Raw genomic sequence first — 20859 nt, 5'->3', positions numbered from 1 at the left:
TGGTTTTCTATTAAACTCTAGTGGAGGCGGGGGAGAAAAGGGGAAGAGGAGTTCACATTATCTAAGAGAATTCCAATTAACACTCTCCCCCTCAGTAATTAGCTACTAAAATAGCTAGCGAACAAACCCAAAATCCCAACCCTGACGCCACCGCACTGCCTAATTAATTCTCAAATCAGGAGCATCTGATGCAGAAAGGAACCTGATAGTGCAGAAGACAGACAGGACTGGTCAGAATAAAACCATGAGGACGAGTGTTTAAGTAAAAATGGAAAAACAAAATGAAACAAAAAAAAGTGTGTGTCTGCTTGAGAGCACAGCCTTTTTTTTTTGTTCCTCATCATCTCTGCTACTTTTCTTTTGGAACCATCTCTATATTTTAAATACTAGTTGAGCTAATTAGCAGTCACATTAAGTCGCAGACAAAAGCAAACGTCATTCATTTACCTCAATGAGGGAGAAAAGTGAGATATAATAAGAGATATAAAACAAAGGAAGGAGCATACTGAGCGATCCAGGCCGAATAAAATGAAGAGAATGAGGGAGGGAAATCTGAAGCGAGGACCGGAGCCAAAAAAGCAGATATCTTTTAGCCGTCTGCCGCTCATTTGCTCCTTCACTGGTCAGTTCTTCCACTGTTTAATGCAAACAGATGAGGCCTTTTCTCGCTCTTTTTCCAAAGCCTTTCTTTTTTAACGGTGGCTTCTTGGCCTCGGCAGTAACGTCAGCACAGCGTCTATTAAAACAGCATGTGTCCCAGACTGCTGCACACACACACAGAAACACACATACACTCTGCAATTGGGTGTTTTTTTTGTTGGTGAACTTTTAACCTCTTTCCATGAAGTGACACCAGGGGCGGGAGTTGAGGTGTGCCAAAGGTTTTTTTTAAACACATATACAACGGTGATGTAGATAAAAAGTATACAATCAGAGGTATCATTAAGTCATCTATCTGTGGCTACTATCAGTGAGCGCTGCTGATGGATAACAAGACGGAGATAAACTCAATCAGCCAACGAGGCCACCCAGCCACAAGGTGGACTGTGAGATCCCACTCTAATAACACCAGCATAATTCTGCGCTTTTCAATATGCACATGGCGGCCTGTTTCAATTAGACCTCTAATACACACACACACACACACACACACACACACACACACACACACACAGAGCTTCAGGACAAAACTGTAGCTCTAGCTGTAGCTTTTAATATATTGAGATACCCATCAGGTAGATTTTACACAGATTTTTCACAGCCCACACACACACACACACACACAAACATATGTAAACTAAGTCCCACACACCCGGACACAGTGGCTCATTATAAAAAACACACGCTGTCACACGCTGATGTGTATCTGGACAAGTCAAACTGTGATAAAGTCACTCTTCAACTACAGCAATCGATGGAAGTAATTTATTTACCTCACCAGGCAATTTCTGCTCTGTCTTCAGAGAGAAGGAGAAGAAGAGAGAGAGAGAGAGAGAGAGAGAGAGAGAGAGGGAGATTTGGCAAGCATGTGTGAGTGGTGTGTAAATTAATCTAGCAGCAGTGAGATCCAGAGCCATGTATAAGTCCATAAAACAAGAGGAGGTTAAAGCAGCTCACATCATGCACACACACATCAGGCAAAGGTCCAACGCCAAAACCACTTCTTTCAGGGAGAGAAGAGACGCGAAACGTCATCTAGGTTCCATTAATGTGATGTGCTATCCCTGGATGCCACTGAAAATAAAAAAAAAAATAAAAAGAGGAAGAAAAAAAAGAACAGTTAAGAGTCCCTTTCTCCTCCTTTTTTCTTTCTTTCGGTTTTTTTTTTTTTTTTGCTTTCTCTCCATTCAAAAGCAACACACACTGGAGAGAGGCCTGTCCACGGTCCTTAACTTTAACTCAATGAAATAAAAGGCACTTAACTAAGCCTCAATGATCGATACAAACACCGCTGCTGTGTCACACACACACACACACACACACACACACACACACACACACAAATGCAGACACACACTTATCCCACCTCCTCAGATGCTCATGCATATGCATGTCCATTGTGATTTATGCATCCTGGCGGGGGTGTGAGCCTATCTGAGAGCAAGGCCAACACACAGGTCAGCTCATTTGTAAATCAGTTGCCTATTTATGGATGTGTACGTGTGAGTGTTTGTGTGCATATCTGTGGCTGTTTGTGCCTATAAATCAGCGCGTGTGTGCGTATGGGTAGAGGTCAGTGCTGGAAACAGGCTCATAATCACTGTAGCGCCTTCATTCATTATATTTATTGAATTCTTTCCAGCTTCTGCTCTCGGTGTGTGTAAATCACACAAGTTCTTTGGGTTGCTGTCATGCAGTTTGTGTGTGTGTGTGTGTTTGTGTGTGTGTTCCAAGTCGTGTCCGCTGAGTGCTGACTACTTCTGCCAACCAGCTCTCTGACCCCGCTCTCTGCGGCAGGAAGTCGCCCAACTTTCTGACCTCTCTTATTATTCCCAGGGAAGGTTGGAGGGGGGGGGGGTCGGAAAACGCCTTCCCATCAGAGTGGCTGTCAGTTAATGGGGTCCCCATGGTCTCTTCTGTCCTTTGCACTGGATTATGGGTAAAAAACATAAGACCAGATCTACATCTAAGGAGGTGTTGGGGGTTAAACGTGTGTTAATTTGTGGCATAATCTAAGAACTTCTTTGCACACAAAGTGAAGAAAACATCGTGTGCTTTCCTTTGTGGAAATTCAGCGGTGTTACTCCACCCTCCTCCCACCTCCTCTGAACAACAGATTTGGGCTAATAGGGCAGCTGCTTGTCCCCCACCACCTCCCCTCCCCTATAGCCCCGCTATGCTGCTCCCCCTGCAACCCATCCACCCCATCTCCCTTCCAAAAAAAAAAAAAAAGCCCAGGAGGAAGCCTGTTGTTTTCAACTTGTTTTTGACACGGCTGTGAATGGAAAAGTTCCAACAGTTCTCGTCCCATGAAAGAAAAAGTTGCATTTAATTTGTCTGCTATTTGCCTCGTGTGTTGCTTGGGATACATTTCTAAATCATTTAAATGATAGAAATGAAAGGATAAAAAGTGCAACAAGACTGTCTGTATATCCATCTGTCTAGCTATCTGCACTGTAAAATCTGACAAGTTTATCTCACTTTTAATAATCTTGGAGACTGTTTACCTTGAAAAGGGCAACAAGAAAAGAAAAAGATAAGTAAATATAGCTATTAACCATATTTTATGTTTACTTTATATAGAATTGCCAAGTTTACTCAATATTTAGCTGTATTTACTTAACTGCGTAAAGTTGTTGCAACTTTAAAATGACAAGTGGAATTAGCTTGTTCTTTTTTAAGTGTTAGCAACTTCAGTAAACCAAGTTAGTTTGACCTAACTGGAGATCTGCAAGTTCTGTTTTGCTAACATGTTTAAGAATATCCATATATGATCGACTAGTTTGCAACCAATAGAAAACAGATATATAGCACAGTAAACTTGGTTTACTGAAGTTGCTAAAACTTAGAAAGATTGATTTAATTAAACTTGTCATTTTTAAGTTGCAACAACTTCACAACATTAAGTAAATACACAACATATTAAACTTAACAATTAGATATAAAGTAAACATAAATCAGGACAAATAGTTATATTTGCCTTCCTTTTTCAAGAAAATCAATGTCCTAGATTTTTTTCAGGTAAAATCAACTGGTCCGATTTTAAAGCGTGTCTTCCCTTTTCTGTTTTGCTACGTTGTCAACACAGGCGACTGAATCCCAGAAATAAACCCCAAACCAAGCCGACCAGCAACCACGCTTTGTAACGTAATCACACACACACACACACACACACACACACAAAAAAAAAGGAAAACAACTGCTTGGATATACAAAAAATAAGGAAATATTGCAAGCTATTGCAACACAAAACCAGGGGAAACACTGATAAAACCCCCAAACACACACAATCATTCCCTTGTGGGTAAGTGTGTGTAAGTGAGCTCAGAGATGCTTCAATGGATTGAATATTATCATGCGCCCAATCACATAAGACAGCAGGGTCTAACCTATGTGTGTGTGTTCATTTGTATTTGTTTGTGTGTGTGTGAGGGGGGTGCCCATGTGTGTAACCGGAGCCAAACTGGAAGCCATATGCCATTCTCCCTCTGGTGCCAGCACATACACAGCCCCCCTTACACACAAACACACACTCATAAACACACTTACATGTACACACACACACAGGCTTCCCTGTATAAAAAAAGGAAAGAAAAAGCCCCTCCACTTCATTAGGAAAGTAAACACAAGTGCTGTCTGAAGTGGCTAATTAGAGACTAATTACTCCCTGCTCGTTACTAATGCAAATTAGATTACGCTGCTTAACTTCCTCGTGTCCACAACGCTGCTGTTAATTGAGGCCTTTTGAAATTAAATTACCCGCTAATTAGCATATCAAAACCATTAATTCTGAGCAAGGACGGGAGGAAAAAAAACAACAACAAATGCCAAGTTTTGCTAATGCGTTTTGCTAATTGAATATGTGCGCTCAATACAGGGCGGGGGGGGGGGGCTTGTGCTAGGAATACCTATCCAGCTGATCAGCGTGCATTTTGTGTATGTGTACACAGCCACACAGAAACACTGTGCATCATAAGAGCAGCATATAATTAAAGGAACCGTTCCAACTCTCCAAACGCTTTGTCAATATTTCCCTCTGAACGCTTCATTCCACTGATGTTCTGCGAATGGGGAGCGAGCAGAGAGAAGAGTGTGAGTGGGGATGGATATTCATCTCATGAGAGGTAAAAGAGCCACTGTATGTAGAATGTGTGTGTGTGTGTGTGTGTGTGTGTGTGTGTGTGTGTGTGTGTGTGTGTGTGTGTGTGTGTGTGAGCATTTGTCCAAGCCTTCTTTGAAGTAAGGAACTCTGCTGCTCTCCTAAAGCCCCGGACCCCCCGCCACCTCTTTCTCCGGCCACCTCTTCACCTCCACTACAATACCTGTCCAATTAGGGAAACACACATGCACACATTCGTCCGCATTTTACGGCCACTAGCAGGTGAGCAGCCCAATCTTTCCTTCAATCAAAGCTTTGGCTCTGTCTCTTCTAACTGAATAGATGATTTGAAACTTTGTGGATTAGAAATGGTGAGCATATTCATGGCCCGGGCCCTACCTGCCTTATGAATAGGAGAGGAGACACACAGAGAAGCCAGGAGCTATTAGCTACTTTAATCTGCTGACGAAATAAAAGAATCACACATCTAAAGATCCATCTCAGCTTTGCATGTAAAACCAGCAGAAATAATGTCATTCTGAACAACTCCCCTTTCCCTTTTTCCTAAATATCTATCCAATCACGATGCGTGAAAAGCCCCATTCAGGTTGGCCCTTATAAAAGTTTCATCTTATTACACTTTCCAACTTCTCATTTCATTATCCCTATAATGGCAGATGAAAAAAAAAAGAAACGAATGGTAAAATTGAGAGGTAGCCATACAAAAAAATTAAATAACCATGATAATTAGATGTAAAGATATTATAATTCCTTTAACAGGATGCATAGAAACTGCTGCTCGACAATATTTGCCCTAATTGCTAGAATTATCATATTAACCAGTTACCATTTGAGTAAGTTGATTAAAAAATTGATTATTCGTCTATTTCTTTTAGGAGTTTCTTAATCAAAATCTTACATCCTTGAAAAATTAATTTGAAGCCGTTTCTTATCAGTTAATTAAATCGGGTTGGAAGTCATTTTTTCTGCGCGGCATGATTAGAACGGTTCTGTTCTCTTCTGTTCAGACACCATGACGTTAGAGGGGGAACTTTTCACTGTCTCATCAAACATTCACAACCACAAGAATAGGACTTCTTTGAAGGGCCCGCCGCCTTTTTTTTTCTCTCTCTCTCTCTCTTCCAAACCTCTGCCTTTCTGATAAATTGTGCTATACCCAATAGATCTTTCTTTCTCGTTAACACATTCTCATTAACGGACAGAGAAAGCGAAAGGAGAGGGGAGGGGAGGAGGAGAAGAGAAAAGGAGAGCGGTGAGGAGAGGCAGAGGAGAGTGAGGGAGGGAGGGGGGGACAAGAGGTGGGAAAAACAGGGCAGAAAAAAACAGAATGGCAGAGATAAAGTCAATGGGAGAAATGAATACACTGACAAATTTTAGTACACAAATGAGGAAAATTAAATATAAAGCAGGCGCACACATACAACGTTGCCTGGGTGACAGCCTTGGGGTGGTCTGAGCTGAGACTAAACAACTAAGCCAGGAGCTAAAACAAGACCTGCTGTTAATGCTAGAACAAAATGTCTATCTGACCAAACCTCACTCTCTCTAAGTCTTTTTATTTTGGTGACACTTTATGTTACAGATTTTATTTTGTAAAAAAATAGCTCATGGCAGGTGGTGGCGAATTGATTTTCCTGATATATATATAATAGATTTTACTCCGTTCTGTTTAAATTCAAATTCGCAGCTTTGAAAAAACTACACATCAGAGAGTTACTTCACCTCAGAAAACTAGTTTTCTATTTCTGGAAGAAGACTAATTATAAAGCTGTGCCCCTGGGAAAGAAAAGCCCCTCTTGAAGGAGAGAGGGAGGCAGAGAGTCCATTCAGCACTGGCATCAGTGGAATATAAGTTTGTCTCTCTCTACTCCGGTGAGCAGCCGAGCAGAACCGAACAGATACAGCGCGCTCCGCTCATCTGTCCATCCCCGACTCCTCAGGGAGGTATGGGAGGAATGGAGAGGGAGGGGGGGTTCAAAAGGAGAATTAAAAGGAGAGTCGGTGAGGATACGGAGCAGTATGGTGAGTCTCTCTGATTGGATAACGAATTGAATGATTATAAGAACCTCGGCTAGTAAAGTTACACACAAATCTCAGCTCGTCATCGGCCAATCAACACACTCCCTCATCAACCAATCAAACCCCCACCCGGAGGGTTGTGGAGAGGTGTGTGTATAGTATATACGGGGGGGGGCTTCTTTATTTGCTCTTCCATCTGCCTTTCTCCCCATATTATTTCTCTCTCTCTTTTTCTCTCACAACACGTCATCCTGTCTTTGGTACAGCTGCCCTCATCTTTCTCCGTGGGAGACAGAGAATTCTCAAAGCCACAATTACCGCACAGAACTATCAATTTCCCCTTCAATTAACCCTGTGGGAAGAGAGGGGACGAGGGAGAGGAAGGAGAGAGCCGAGAAGGGGATGAGAGATTCAAATTTGGGATGAAGAGGGCCACCTCCCCCTTCCCCTGCTACGTGCCCCCCCCCCACCAACACAGGGTGCAGTCATGTGTTTGGGCAGAGGAGCGAAAGAATTACACCTCCTCAGGATGAACTTGACCCCACCACTGGAGGTCAAACAAGTTGCTATACAGCACAGGCCCCCTATCCTCATTACCAGCAAATAGGCCCAGCCGCTGCACTAATGCAGACTGTGTGTTAATAACCGGCACTCGAATCACAGCGCAGAAAGCTGAGAGAGAGATAGACGGAGAGGCAGAGCGGCAAGGAGGAGGATGGAGGGGAAGGGAGGGGAGAGAAAAAGGGGTGAAGGGGAGGGATGTGGAGGAGTTGTGTTTCTTAGATCAGCGACTGAAGGCCTGTGCGCCGTAACAACGGACAACTGTGACGGCACGCCTGCTCTCTGCTCCCCACTCCTCCTCTTCTTTGCTTCCCAACTTCCCCTTCCCCACCTCCTCCCTCCACCCACTCTCCGAGCGAACCCCTGGGGGAGCCGCTCAAACCAACCCCAGCCTTCAGCAAAAGTTTCGCAGGCAAACTTTTCACAAAGCCCCCAGAAGCCGTGCCTGACACCACGGAGCATGCCAGGGTTTCACTGCCACTCTTTTTTTTTTTTTTGTACTTTAGTCCTCCCTCAGTCCCCTCCTTCGTTTATGCTGACTACTTTCCGGGGCTAACGCACTGTTCCTGACTGACCTTTAGACAATGGAAACCTGCAGCAGAAGTTGACGATTAAAGCTACAGGTTGCAAACGGCAGCGCTGACCTTCACTCAGGCAAAAATGGGCATTGTAGTGTCTGCTTATTCGACAAACCAATGGGTGCCTTTCAGCCTGTTAATAGATGCCCTCAGTCCTTGAAGAAAATGTTCCTGTGATTGCACTTCAAAAGAAATCCTCACTCTGTTAAAGTAGGATTTTTTTTTTGTCCTTCGTCATTTGTTGTTTTTGTCCGAGGATCTGGCTGAGATCTGTTCTCTCCTGTGTTCTCATGTCCAGGGACAAGTAGGCGCGCTGACAAAACACTGTATTCACGTTTCACTACTATCGCAAAACAAACTGAATAAAGACTTCTCACACTGAATACAATTTTTGAAAGGGGGACAGCGCAAAGGTCTAGGCTTAGAAATCAGAATTATTTGGAAAATGTGCACTGCAGTGATGGTTCCATGTCTCATAAAACGTGACATTCGCTTGTAGATAATTTGTTTGAAATGTTTTTTTCATCCTTTTTTAACACAAACTCATGAAAAATACAGCTTCTCAGAGACTGCTGAGAGTTTGTGGTTGACCTTGCATTGAGTCTTGTCATCTCAGTCTTATTGAACAAATGATTCCTATAGAAATGGGGCCTGAGGAGAGGTAGCAAATGTTGGAGGTAAACTGTGATGACAGCTTGGATGTAATGAAGAGGCTGAGGGAACACAGAGCCATGATAATTAGAGACAACAGGCATGACAGGGAGAGGAGGGGAGGAGAGAGAGAGAGGAGAGCACAAATGGGGGTGGGGGGGGTAGATGGACAGGAGAAAGTGCAACAGAACAAGAGGCGACGAGGAGAAAAGCGGGACAGAGAGTGTCGAGTTCTTCACAGTGAGCGACTATCGGAGCTCCGACAGGGAAAAGAACACTTTCCGACCAACCACGGACCAGAGACGAAGGCAGCCCTGGGAACAGCAGGCACACACACTGTGTGTATGTGTGCAGCTTTGTGAGTGACACACAAACATCTTTCCTGATGCATAAAGAAAATAATAATTAAAATAAAGTAAAAAAAAATTAAAAAAGAAAAAAAGAAATCTTTTTTGGATGTCTCATCATGAGGCCAAAAATTGTGCGTGGAAGGAGGAAAACAAGTCTGTTTAAAACATTGCGTTGTTCCTTTGTAGATACAGTGGAAGAGTGAGAGTCTGACAGCAGTATATTTGAATGATGTTTTTCCTCTTTTAATCCTGGGAAAAAAATTCAATTAATTGTTGAAAGAAAAAAAAATTCCTAAAACTTAAATTGATTTATTGAAGTTGAAAATATAAAAAAAACTTCAGCACACCTAAAAAAAACCAACTAGAAAACCTTTTATTTAATTAACACTAAATCAGATAAAAGTAAATATATTTGAGGAGTATCATATGCAGCCTGTTAATAATAATTTGAAAATTACCTTGACCAAGAATCTAAATACTCTGTTCTTCTCTCTCCATTACTTCAATTCTTTTATTCTTGTTTCTCTCCCCCTTCCTTTCCTCTCACCCCTGACCAGCATTCTGCCAGCAAACAGCTAACGCTGCTTCAAAGGCCAACAGCCCACAACGCAAACACACACACACACACACACTCTGCCTTCTGTCTCCTCAGGAACATGAGAGCTGGCTCTAATTCACAGGCTGGTAAAGCTGTGGTGGACAGCAATCTTGATCTGGCAGGATTAGGCTACTTTTATTTCCCCGAGAGCCACGGGAAGGGGGGGTGGGACAAGGGGAGGGGGGGGGCTAAAATCCTTCTACAAATGTCAGACAACGACCAGTGACCAGGGGCCACAGACACACACACACACACACTCATAAACATGTTAAAAAGCCCAAAGTGCCACCCTGAGAAGAGACTCATCGCTCTCCGTCTCATCAGTGTGAGGAAGAAGAAGAAGGGATGTGGGGGCAAGAAGGGAGCAAAGGAGGAGGAGGAGGAGGGAAGGAGGGAGGGAGTAAAGGAGGGAGGGAGTGAGAGGGGAGGGGGGATTACACAATTATTCAGATAACAGCTGGGTATAATCTAGTGGCAGATGTCTCTCGGTCAACAATGCCCACCACACACAGGCGTGCATGTGTATGCGCATACACACTCAGAGTTTCAATGCCCAGCGAGCAGCCACAGAGTGAATAAACGGCCGCTGATGAACCAGCACCAACTACTCAACAACACAGCTCTCTATCGCTCTGTCTGGGAATGTTTCTTTTTATTAAAAATCAGTGTCTGACTCAGATGAAACAATATAAAAATCATGATAGAGAGCCTGTTTTCGCCTTTAAAAAACACACCCAGGTTGGGAAAGCTTTTCTTCTCCTCCAATAGCCGAATGAAAAACAAAACCTAAAACCTGAGGAATTCTGTCCGAGGCGGAGAGAGGTGGAGGGTCACCAAGTGATTGACAGCTAATCGTAGTCTCACACACACACACACACACACACACACACACACACACACACACACACACAGCAGCATCCCTCTCTTCTGTGAGCGATCTCCAAGACTCCTGATAGTGGCTCTAGCAGGCACCCCCCTCCCCCTCCCCCCTCTCTGTGAAAAGGCCACTATAGAAGCCATAGGGTCCGCACCCCACTGGGCAAAGCCTGTACAGTCTCTTCACCTTGAGAGCCACAGCAGGAGGAAGCAGAAGAAGAAAAAGAAAAGGAGGACACAAGTTGACAAGGCCAGAGACAAAGAGAGCATGTAGCCCTTTTCTATGGGCCAACATTCATCATATTTACTCTAAGAAATGGATATTTCTTCCAGAAGTTTTTGCCAAACTTAATTCCCCAATGAATCTTCATGTGAGGTTAAGCAGAGGAGGAAGTGAAGGGCGGCCCGAGCGAGTGGAGAGCGAGCTCTGTCAATCTGTCAACCCAGGCAGCCTATTGTGATTCGGTTTAACACTGGTTAACAGCTCGTCCTGTCAGGGGATGGATCATCCCACGGCGCCTCACATGCTAATAGCTTAAGTAGGCATCCCATGTCCCCCGGAACTAATACCATAAATACTAATACCATAAAAGAGTGGTGCACGCCAACGCTCCAGCCTCACTTTCGCCTGCGTTAGCCAACATCCCGATACTTTGCGGATTAGAAAACATAATGAGATGCATTTAAATGGTTATTACCTCCCGGGTCCAGGATGGCAAGGAACAAGGACAAGGGAAAATACTGCACTGCTAATTTCACATCATCGTATGTTAATGCAAAGTCAAACAATCTGATGTAAATCAAAAAGTGAAATACATCAGATTAATGGTCGATCTGATCTAAGAAAACATCTGAAACAAACCAAAAAAATAAGCAAATAAATCCAAATGTCACGCGCAATTTTTCACCAAGAACTTGTAAAACTGATTTGAGTTCAGTCAGGTTGAACTTGAGTTTATACACCTGGATATGAATCCCTGCACGCTCCTCTTCAGTGGATCTCAGCATTATATCGGAGCAGTTCATTCGTCCACTCGGCAGATTTTTACCGCCACAGCACAACGGACAGACGAGCACTCAAGTGCTGTTTGACGCTTCTCTACAGTCAGATGCTTTATGAAATGTGCAGAAAGCATGTGCACGTCTGTCTGTATGTGTGTGTGTGTGTGTGTGTGTGTGTGTGTATCCATAACATTCTGCGCTCCGCAGCTGTCACCTACCCTTCACAGCCATCCTTTCAATACACATTAAAGCAGTGCTGCAGAAAGTTTAGTCACATTGTTGTTCTGAGCGAAGCTTTCCACTGATCTGCTCCCTCGGTTCCCCCCCGCTCGATTGACGGCTGCCCTGTCAGTTTGTCGCGGCGCTTTAGAAAACACCAACGGCTCTCTGATGAAGTGCTTACAAAAAGGTCAGAGGGTGGAGGCGATGGAGAGGAGGGGAGCCGACTACTGAGGGAGAGGGAGGCAGGGGAAAAGGAAAGGGAGACGGGACAGAGTGAAGGAAAATCCATAACACAAATACAGCTGTCAAAAGCAATGCAGAGTTAGCAGGGGACACAACGACCGATGAGAGCCTTTTTTCATGCTTGAACACAACAGGCTCACTTTGTCTGGTATTTTTTCTGTTTCTGCTGACCATCTCGTGCCCTCCACCTGCCGCTGACCTTATGATCCTCCTTCTGTCTGTCTTTGCGATCAAACTCGATAGCTCCAACTGCCTTACTTCACGATCTGTGCTCTCCACAGCCACAGCCCTCTTTCTCAGCTCCAGTCTCAGGTGCCAAGCCCCACTCTGGAGAGGCTGATCTAATGCTTCCTCAGCTATAATGACCCACGCCTAAAAAACCACTGTCGTTTCCCTCACTTCTAGCCTTTCACTCATACGTTCTATCTCTTTCTCTGTCCCTCTCTTGCTTCCCTTTCCCCCCCCGTGCCCATAGGAAACAGTCTCTTCCGCTCTCAGCTGTTGGGTCACTCCTTCCCACATCCATCAGCTGTTAATGGGCCGGTGCTCTGTGGAGCTGGAGAAACATCTCTGCCTCCCAGCCACCACACACACACACACACACACATATAAAGAAACTCATCTGAAACTCATGGACATGTTAATGACCACAGGCTAAACCACTGTGTCAAGCAAAATGATTACCTTATCAATCAGAAGGAGAAAGTGCGTACGTTTTAAAGGATGAAGTTGCACACGCAGCGACAGCTCTTTCAAAAAGGCAAAAGAAAAAGCAACACTCCCTCACACAGGTGGTCAACTCCCCACTTTCCTCCTCTGCTGTCCCGCAACTTTCCTGCACAACGCCGCCTTTTGACCCCGTCGTAAAAACACGCCTCATCTTCGAAAAATGTGTGGGATTTATTATATGCGCACGCCGACAGACAAACACACACACACACACACACACACACACACACACACACACACACACACAAGTATTCAACCCTCAGCTTCTCCTAAATAGCAGGTTCAATTAGAACCACATGTATAATCAGGCCCCAGTCTGCATCAATGTGGCGGCACTTTCACTGTGCAGTCAATCACTTCAGTACACAACCAGAGCACCCCCCCAACTGCTCGCTGCCCATGCAGTATAACACCTTCATTTAATCCATTAATTTGTCAATTATATTTCATTAACATATTTTTAAAGAGGCAACAAGCTGTAATTGCTAACATAATGGTACTTAGTGATTACATATGGAGACTTTCTTTTTTTTATCTTTTTGCGTCACAAAAAAGGACTTGTTACAAAAAAAAAATCAGATACACTAAATTAAAATATGTTTCATTTTAGCACGTAATTGTCACAACCTGTAAAATATCTTATCCTACACTGTTTCTACATTTAACAGCTCTAATGCGTACACACCCCTGCAATAACGGCAGCTTCAGGACCAACACTTGAAATAATTCCATTTATGCTTTCGCTGCATGGCAACATTTTCTTTCCTCAAACCCCATCTAAAGGATATTGAAAATTTAACCATTTCAGCTTTTTAAAGCAGGTAATGCACTAAGTGCTGCAATAGAAGTAAACCTGTGAGTATCTATCACAGGTCAAATCCTACATGTATAGCAGAGTCGTATACGGGTGCTCTTCAACATCACTTTGGAGCCAAAAGCCCACTCAGACTTGTGGGCTTTGGGATAGCAGGAGGGCTTTAATGAGGAGAGCGCGAGAGATGGAGAGACGGACAGGCAAGCCATCAACGCTACCGACGCACAGGACATTTAAAAACTTCAAATACTGTCCATTTTCACTCAAAGCAGGACAGGTGAATTGAGAAAAAAGCACTCTTGTGCACACACACACTCCCGCACTCAGATATATACACTCTTCCACACATACATCCGCACGCGCTCGTGCTGGAGGTAAGGACTCTCTGAGTGAGTTTATGGACTAACACAATCATGTTGCTGGCTTTTAATCCTGCTTGAAGGGTTTTTAAAGCGCATGAGATTCACAGCCATTATTGCCCGTCTCTAGACAATCTCACACATGTGCTGGAGTCACACACCGGCACTCAGTCACACACCCAGGACCGAGGCTGAAAAATCATCATTTAAGTAATGTGTCAGTAAGCATAACAGAAACAATTGTCTGCTGGAGTCTGAAAGTGATAAAAATCAGCAGCATGTGAGCGACTCTTACAAACAATGAAACAAAACAGGACACGGAAAAGACACAGCTGTCGAGAGGAGCGAGGGGGAAAAAGGCAAAGAAGGAAAAGTGTTGAGGCAAGTCAGATGAAAAAAGGTGGCAAATGCTGAGGCAAACACGCAGACACGGACGCACAATAGCCGACAGTGAGCAGAAAGAGTCAATCTGTCTCTGACACCTCTGGCTTCCTGCACACGTACACTCTTTTTTACCCAAATAACTACTTCTGCCTCTCAAATACTCTTTTGTATCATTGTCTCCTATTATAATTCCATGAAAAGCCTGCCATTGATGTGTTCAATGAGCAAAGCACATCATAAAAAAGGGAACTTTGGGGTGGGTTTATACTGTTGCTAAATACTGCAGTGTTTAAATAGAAATAATAAAAAATGATTTTCTATCCTTTAACAACGTCTCGCTGTTGTTCCTGAGCTCCACTGTTGGGTTTATTTTTTCAAGGTTGCAAATGATTATAAGCCAGGCTATATAAAACAAAAATGTTCAAACTCGTGCAATGATCTGTATTTTGTTGGAAATCCTTTGACTCCGAATATCATAGTTTTACAATAAGTAAGTGAGACATCTCATGTGTTGAGCCTTCACTGAGCCAAAGAGAAATGAAGGAACAAACAAACATGCAGCAACAAGAATTTTAAAAATTAAAAATAGCCTGAATTATTTTTCTGCATATTTTTTGGAAATAAGTTTAGCACATTTAGCACATAAAAAAGAATGATCTAATTGTGAAAATTATTGTCACATTATTAAAATGGTTCAGGTGAGCTGATGCAATTAAAATGCATCCAGCTTTTTATGTCTTTGTCAAAATGAACAAATTAACCATCCTAATACTCAGATCTAATTTTGTTGATTTAAATAAAATGAGGCACCAGGCTGTATGAACACTACAATCATTAATGTGCACATTTTCTGAAGGCTGCAACTTCACGTGTAATTTATCTATGTGAAATAAACTCTTTTTTTTAATTCTAATTTTGCATACACTTTACACCAGGAGCTCCGAGCCACCACAAAATACCTGCTTTCCTGTCTGACACCAGAAATGTGACAAGGTCATAAAACGTGATGAAGAGCTTTTTCATTCCCGCTGGATCTTCTATTAAAGTGCAATTAAAAGTGTGTCATCGCGTCGCGGAAATGCCACCACAGAGGACAGGAGGAGGGGGGGTGAGGTGGGGTTGGTGGCGGTGATGGTGATGGGGGGGACACAACAGGAGAGAGAGGACACAGTAAATAAAATTAATTATGCCAAATGCCCCGGCGCCCATCAATCACGGGGCAATAATGCCCGTGTCAGGGTGTGCACCCACACGGCCTGTATGCTTTTCTCTCAATGACAGACAACTAACAGCAATTAATTGTCGTTTCATCTCTACCTCTTTTTTTTTTTGTCTGCAGCTTTCCATCACGCGGGACCTGAGTCCATTTGACGTGATGTGGCTGATGTTTCAGATTTGATTTGTTTTATTTTTAGGAAAGAGGGAGAGAGAAACTTTTATTTTCACAGCACATGTGTTTTTGCGCGAATTTAAACTGTTAACTCATTAAAATATGTTATTTAAAAAAATATATAGTCCCGGTTGTGACTTTTTTTTTCTTTTCTCGAAGTGGAGAAGATAATTTTCCTTTGTGGTGTGGGCCTACTTTCAGGCGGTTATTGACTGCAAAAACAAGGGAAAAACATGGGTCATGCAGAGGTTCTGCTGCAGACTTCAACCCACTCAATTTCTAAATTTATAATATTGTCTAAGTCAGTTTTAAATATGTGGAGTTATTTTATATTTTATCCTTAAAAAACATAACGCTTGTAATTTAATTCATGCAATCGATCTAATCTATGTATTAAAAAAAGTCGCATAATGTACTAATTATCACAGCCTTGCACGTTAGATCGGTTTTAACATTTTCCGCTAAACTTTTTACGCACAACTTTCCTCCACGCCCTACAGTTAAAACCTTCACCTGTTTATTTTTTTATTTACTCCGCGTGGAAAACACAACAAAACTCAGTGAGGTCACATAACGCGGTTCCAATTTCAAAAGTCAAAATGCTTTGAAAAGAAAGTCCCCCGACCTATGGACTATGTCCACAAGAAAACATTTTTTCCCTCCTGCCATTTTATCTTCAGCGAGGTGTTTAATTTCCTTCTTTTATTCTAAAGTAAAGTAAAAAGTAAAAGTAAGTAAAAATATGACAAACACAAAGATTATAACCTATTAACAATTTAAAGATACCGGCTGGGAGTTAAACAGGTAGAAAGCGATGACAAAGCATTCACGCGATTCTCACACGGCTGTGTAAAATTATCACCACATAACCGACGTCGGTGTTTATTATCAAATCCCTTAACAAGGCTTATAAACGGGGGGGACGCGAAGTTAAGTTAGTTGCCGACATTTTAGTTAGTCCTAACCTAGAAGACAAAAAGTTTGTCTCCCAGGTTAGCGAGGACTTCGGACAATGACACTTTCTACAAGCAGCGGGGCTCTCACTTCACCAAACTTTGATGAAAATTGTAAAGGTTCAAATAAATTGTGCGTTAAAATAAAGTCGGTGTAAGTAAACTACAGTTTGGGTATCCGCACGTGTGAAATTGGCGAGGACATCGAAATGAGCTTGTTTTTTCTTTCTATAGAAACTGAGAAGATGAAAACTTCAAAGAGGGTTTAAAAACGTGGCTGATAAGTTTAGCGTTCAACAAAATAAAGTTCAAATGAAACATGGACTGAGCGAAGTCTGAACTCCCGACTCTGCCAAGCTGCATTATGCTCTATAATATCCTATTATATTATTAGGCTGACTTGGAAGAGTTTCACAAACAATGTGCGATGAAAAAAAAAAAAGTTGATGTGTTTTTGGCTTTAATGTGCAGAGAGTCTGAATGGAAGCACAGAGCGAGGAAAGAGCGAAGGTAACAAAAAAGAGGGGGGGAGGAAGGAAAAGTGTAGATAATGCATCAACCTGTTCTCTTGTTTTCTGAAGAAGTCAACTTTCACGCCAGTGGTTGGACCATGTGGACAGCCCCGCTTCTGCTCCTCAAACCCCCGGCGCGTCCACTCTCTCTCTCGGCGACAAAGGGGGACACAAACCGACGGGACGATTTAAAAAAAAAAATCAAAAAAAAAGAAAAATGGAAAGAAACAGAGAGGGGAGAGAGAGACAGAGAAATCTAGGATCTAAGACCGCAGGACCATTACTTTAAACGACAAAGCGTGCTCGTTAGTCCTTTTCCTTTTTTCCCCTTTTGTGTGCGTCCTCTCTCCTCGGAGTGGCCCCTCTGGAGTGAAGTCAGAACAATACTGCCGCTAAAACTCTGGCACTGTGCGCAAGTTGCCGCGGAGAAAGCGCGCAGCTTCTCGTGTTGTTTTGTCGCGTCTGCTTTTCCCTCCGCTATCTCTTCAAGAGGCTTATTCAGCGCCAACGACCTCTCCACCGGTCCTCACTTTTTTGGCATCCCGTCTGTTGCTCGCTCGTTCGCTGGAAATCAGGGTTGAATCACTAGGGCTGTGTGAGTGTACGAGTGTGGGAGAGTGTGTGTGTTGCGAGGGGGACAGTTTGCTGCGCTACCGTAATGCCTCTAAAGCAGGTGCGCGTTTTCATCGCTTGCCCTATCGTTGCAAAGCGCTGGCGCACAATAGGAAAACAGCAGCCGATGAGAGGTATCTCTCTCTCTCTCTCTCTCTCTCTCTCTCTCTCTCCGTGTGTGTGTGTGTGTGTGTGTGTGTGTGTGTGTGTGTGTGTGTGTGTGTGTGTGTGTGGGGAAGGCACTGATCTTTTGACCTCTCTTTGCATCCCGGCTGAGTTGTGCTATTGTGGAGGCAGAGAGGAACAGATGTTAGCCTGCACAGAGTTTGAGCTCAGAAACCGTCTGAAACAAAGCAAGATCACCCAAACTGAGCTAGCAGAATGTTAGACACTTTGATTTTCTACACTTCAAATTTTCATAGACAGTTTTACATGCATGATATCTGTAATTTTTTAAAAACTAAATGTAAATATTTTTTAAAGAAAATAATTATTTAAGGCTTATATTTTTCTACTTTTTTTTTCTTGAAGAACATTACATGTGTAATATTGGCCATTTTTAAAATAAATAAATAATATATAAATAACTTGTGTACATGAGTGGCATTGATCATTTTTTGACAATGAATAAAAATAACCTTTTTTTCTCTTGATAGACTTCATATGTGCTATTTGTTTAATATAAATAACATAATACTTCACATGGAAGGTCTTTCAAGTGCAATAAAGGTAGACCTTTATTGCACTTGAGAGACTTTCCATGTGAAATATTGATTTAAAAAAATATATAAATAACTTATATTTTTATACCTGTTTTTTTGACAGATCATACATGTGTCATACTGGTATTTAAAAAAATAAATAAATACATAAACATAAATAACTTTTTTAAACCTGTTTTTGCTCTTGACACATAACGTGCAAAATTGGTAATTTAAAAAATAAATAAATAAATAACCTATATTTTTCTACCTCTTTTGTCTGACCAGACCTTACATGTGAGGCATTGGTCATTTTTTGGTAAATATATATAAAAAAGCTACATTTTACCACCTGTTTTGCTCTTGACAGACCTTATTGTGATACAACTTTCATCTCTTTCACTCTGCAAGGAGGCCTTTATCGACTCATGCCAAAAAGATTTACGTCAACCTAAGAAAAGCTGTATTCCACAAATAAAAAATAAGTGTAAAATCAGATTAAGTGGGTTCACTCTTGTATTGCACTTATCTTGCAAATAGACAGTTATATTGTGATTGGACACATTTTACTGTCTGCCTACCTTGCTATGTCCTTTATGTATTTTGGAAGCTTGACAACTCCTTTCGCAGAATTATTACCACCTTTTTTACTCTCCACTTCACCACCACATTCATTTACTAATTGACAGCATAATCAGTGTTGAGATTACTGTCTCTGATGAAATTTGGAAATTACATCATACCTGTCGCTGCAAGAAAAAAAAAGTGAGGGGGTGAGAAAAAAAAGAGTGCCATAACTCATAAGAAGATCTTGGAATAATTTTGCTTTGGCCATTAAATGGGATTCTGCCCTCCCGCCTTTTCTCTATCTAAGCTTTTACCATTGGAAAATGATGGCAGTCCATCACAGCACCACCCAACAATGGGCCACGGCTGCAGTAAATCACAACACGTTCATTTAGTGCGATCAATACCACTAAAATATGTGCGTGTGCAAATGTTTTGTGTGTGTGTTTGTGTGTGAGAGTGTATATGAGCACCCATATATATATATTTTTTTTTTTACTTACTCACCTCTCCTCTGGGCCTGACAATTTTTTTTTTACCCGGATCACTTTGTTATATATCTCCAATAAATCTCCTGAGAAGTGACGGGTGCTAATGTGAGCAACTGGATGGTGATGAGTGATGCTTTTTTAAGTGGGCTGTTATCATGAAGGTGCACTTTCAAGTTTGATCGACAAAATGAGACAGTATTATTAAAAGAAAGTTTATAACTGAACCCCAGCGGCGGTGCATGTGGTTAAATCTTCACAGTGACAAACAACTTGAATCCTATGACTGAAGAGAAGCACGGGAGAAAGACTGAATCATCCTTGTGCTTGTTGTTGTGTAACTGTTGACATTTTGACTAAAGATATCAATCACCCCCGCCTGTTTGGAGAATTTGTTAGTTGTTTGTCTGTTTTTGGCTCATGGTTGCATAAAATAACAAGATTAAACGGGTTGCAGGAAGCTCAGTGTGACTCGTGTTCTGCACAGCCCCGAAGAAAGCCGAGCCAGGCCGGGCTGAAGCAGGCCAAGTATGAAAGCGATCAAAATAAGAGCTGGCTTGGACATCTTAAGACAACACCTTCATTCTTGTTCTTGGGGAAAGGAGGAGGGGAAAAAAAGAGCTGTTTGGCCCTCTAACCCATCTCCTATTCCCATTTAGGAACCCTTCTCTCCCTGTTAATCAGGGGGAATAATTATCAAAGTGGACAGGTAATTAAATTAAAACATAAGTGGCTACATGAGCTGGGTTGGCTGTACTACAAGGTTTTCCCTGGCTTAATTAAAGAGAAATATGGGAGAGCTCACCCACAGTGTCACAGAGCTAGAAAAAAAGTAGAGGAAAAAAAGCTGCTGCTACTAACTTGAATAACTCAATCTGATCTTTTAAACGTAGGTTTTTTTTGAATTGATAAAAAGGTAAGAGCTGATTTTGGTCTGTGTGTACACGTGGGAGAAAATTCTCCTCTGCTGCTCATTCCTGAACGAATCAGCCCCGCAGACTATGTTGTTTGTTTGCGTACGAGAGCAAAAGCACATGTGTGGCAAAGGCGAGCGCGAGGCGAGGGGAGCGTAGAATGTGTGGTAGACGCATTAAAGAACTGCGAGCTTTAGCAGCCATCTGGGAATAATGTCGTAAAAAATAAATCCATAATAAAATAAAACTCACTGCTGTTGATGTTTACAAACAAATCCACCACAAGAATCAACTCCACAATGCCTTGAGAGGCAAAGAGAGGCCTCAATAGCTCACACACACACACACACATACACACACACATACAAATAAACAGACCCAGAGCGGGAAAGCAGAGCAAAGACCAAATTATCCAAACATTCACAAACACGCTCATATTCGCCCACACCCACTTTGGTACACATATGAGTGTGCATGTTTACAAATAAAGACAAAGTGGGAAGACTCACATAAACAAACACACACACACACACACACACAGAGGCATACCGCTGCC

At 42.4% G+C, this 20859-nt stretch overlaps 1 protein-coding gene across 3 annotated transcripts in view; it reads right to left on the bottom strand.

Annotated features, from left to right (window-relative positions):
• The window catches only part of foxp4 (forkhead box P4), a 107822-nt gene extending 90155 nt beyond the window's left edge, over positions 1 to 17667 (bottom strand). For 2 of the 3 annotated variants that reach the window (XM_088085132.1, XM_088085137.1), the window contains exon 1: positions 17070 to 17665. The gene's annotated coding sequence lies outside the window, so the exon portion shown is untranslated. Of the gene's footprint in view, positions 1 to 17069 lie in introns of all 3 variants that reach the window. The other variant, XM_088085134.1, reaches the window with a different exon arrangement.
• Between the last annotated feature and the right edge of the window lie 3192 nt (positions 17668 to 20859).

The sequence above is a fragment of the Plectropomus leopardus genome, chromosome 2, assembly GCF_026936395.1.
Source record: "Plectropomus leopardus strain MGB_pleo_1.0 chromosome 2, ASM2693639v1, whole genome shotgun sequence".
Taxonomy (NCBI): domain Eukaryota; kingdom Metazoa; phylum Chordata; class Actinopteri; order Perciformes; family Serranidae; genus Plectropomus; species Plectropomus leopardus.
The sequence above is the reverse complement of the archived record's forward strand: the minus strand, read 5'-3'. Positions and strand labels throughout refer to the sequence as shown.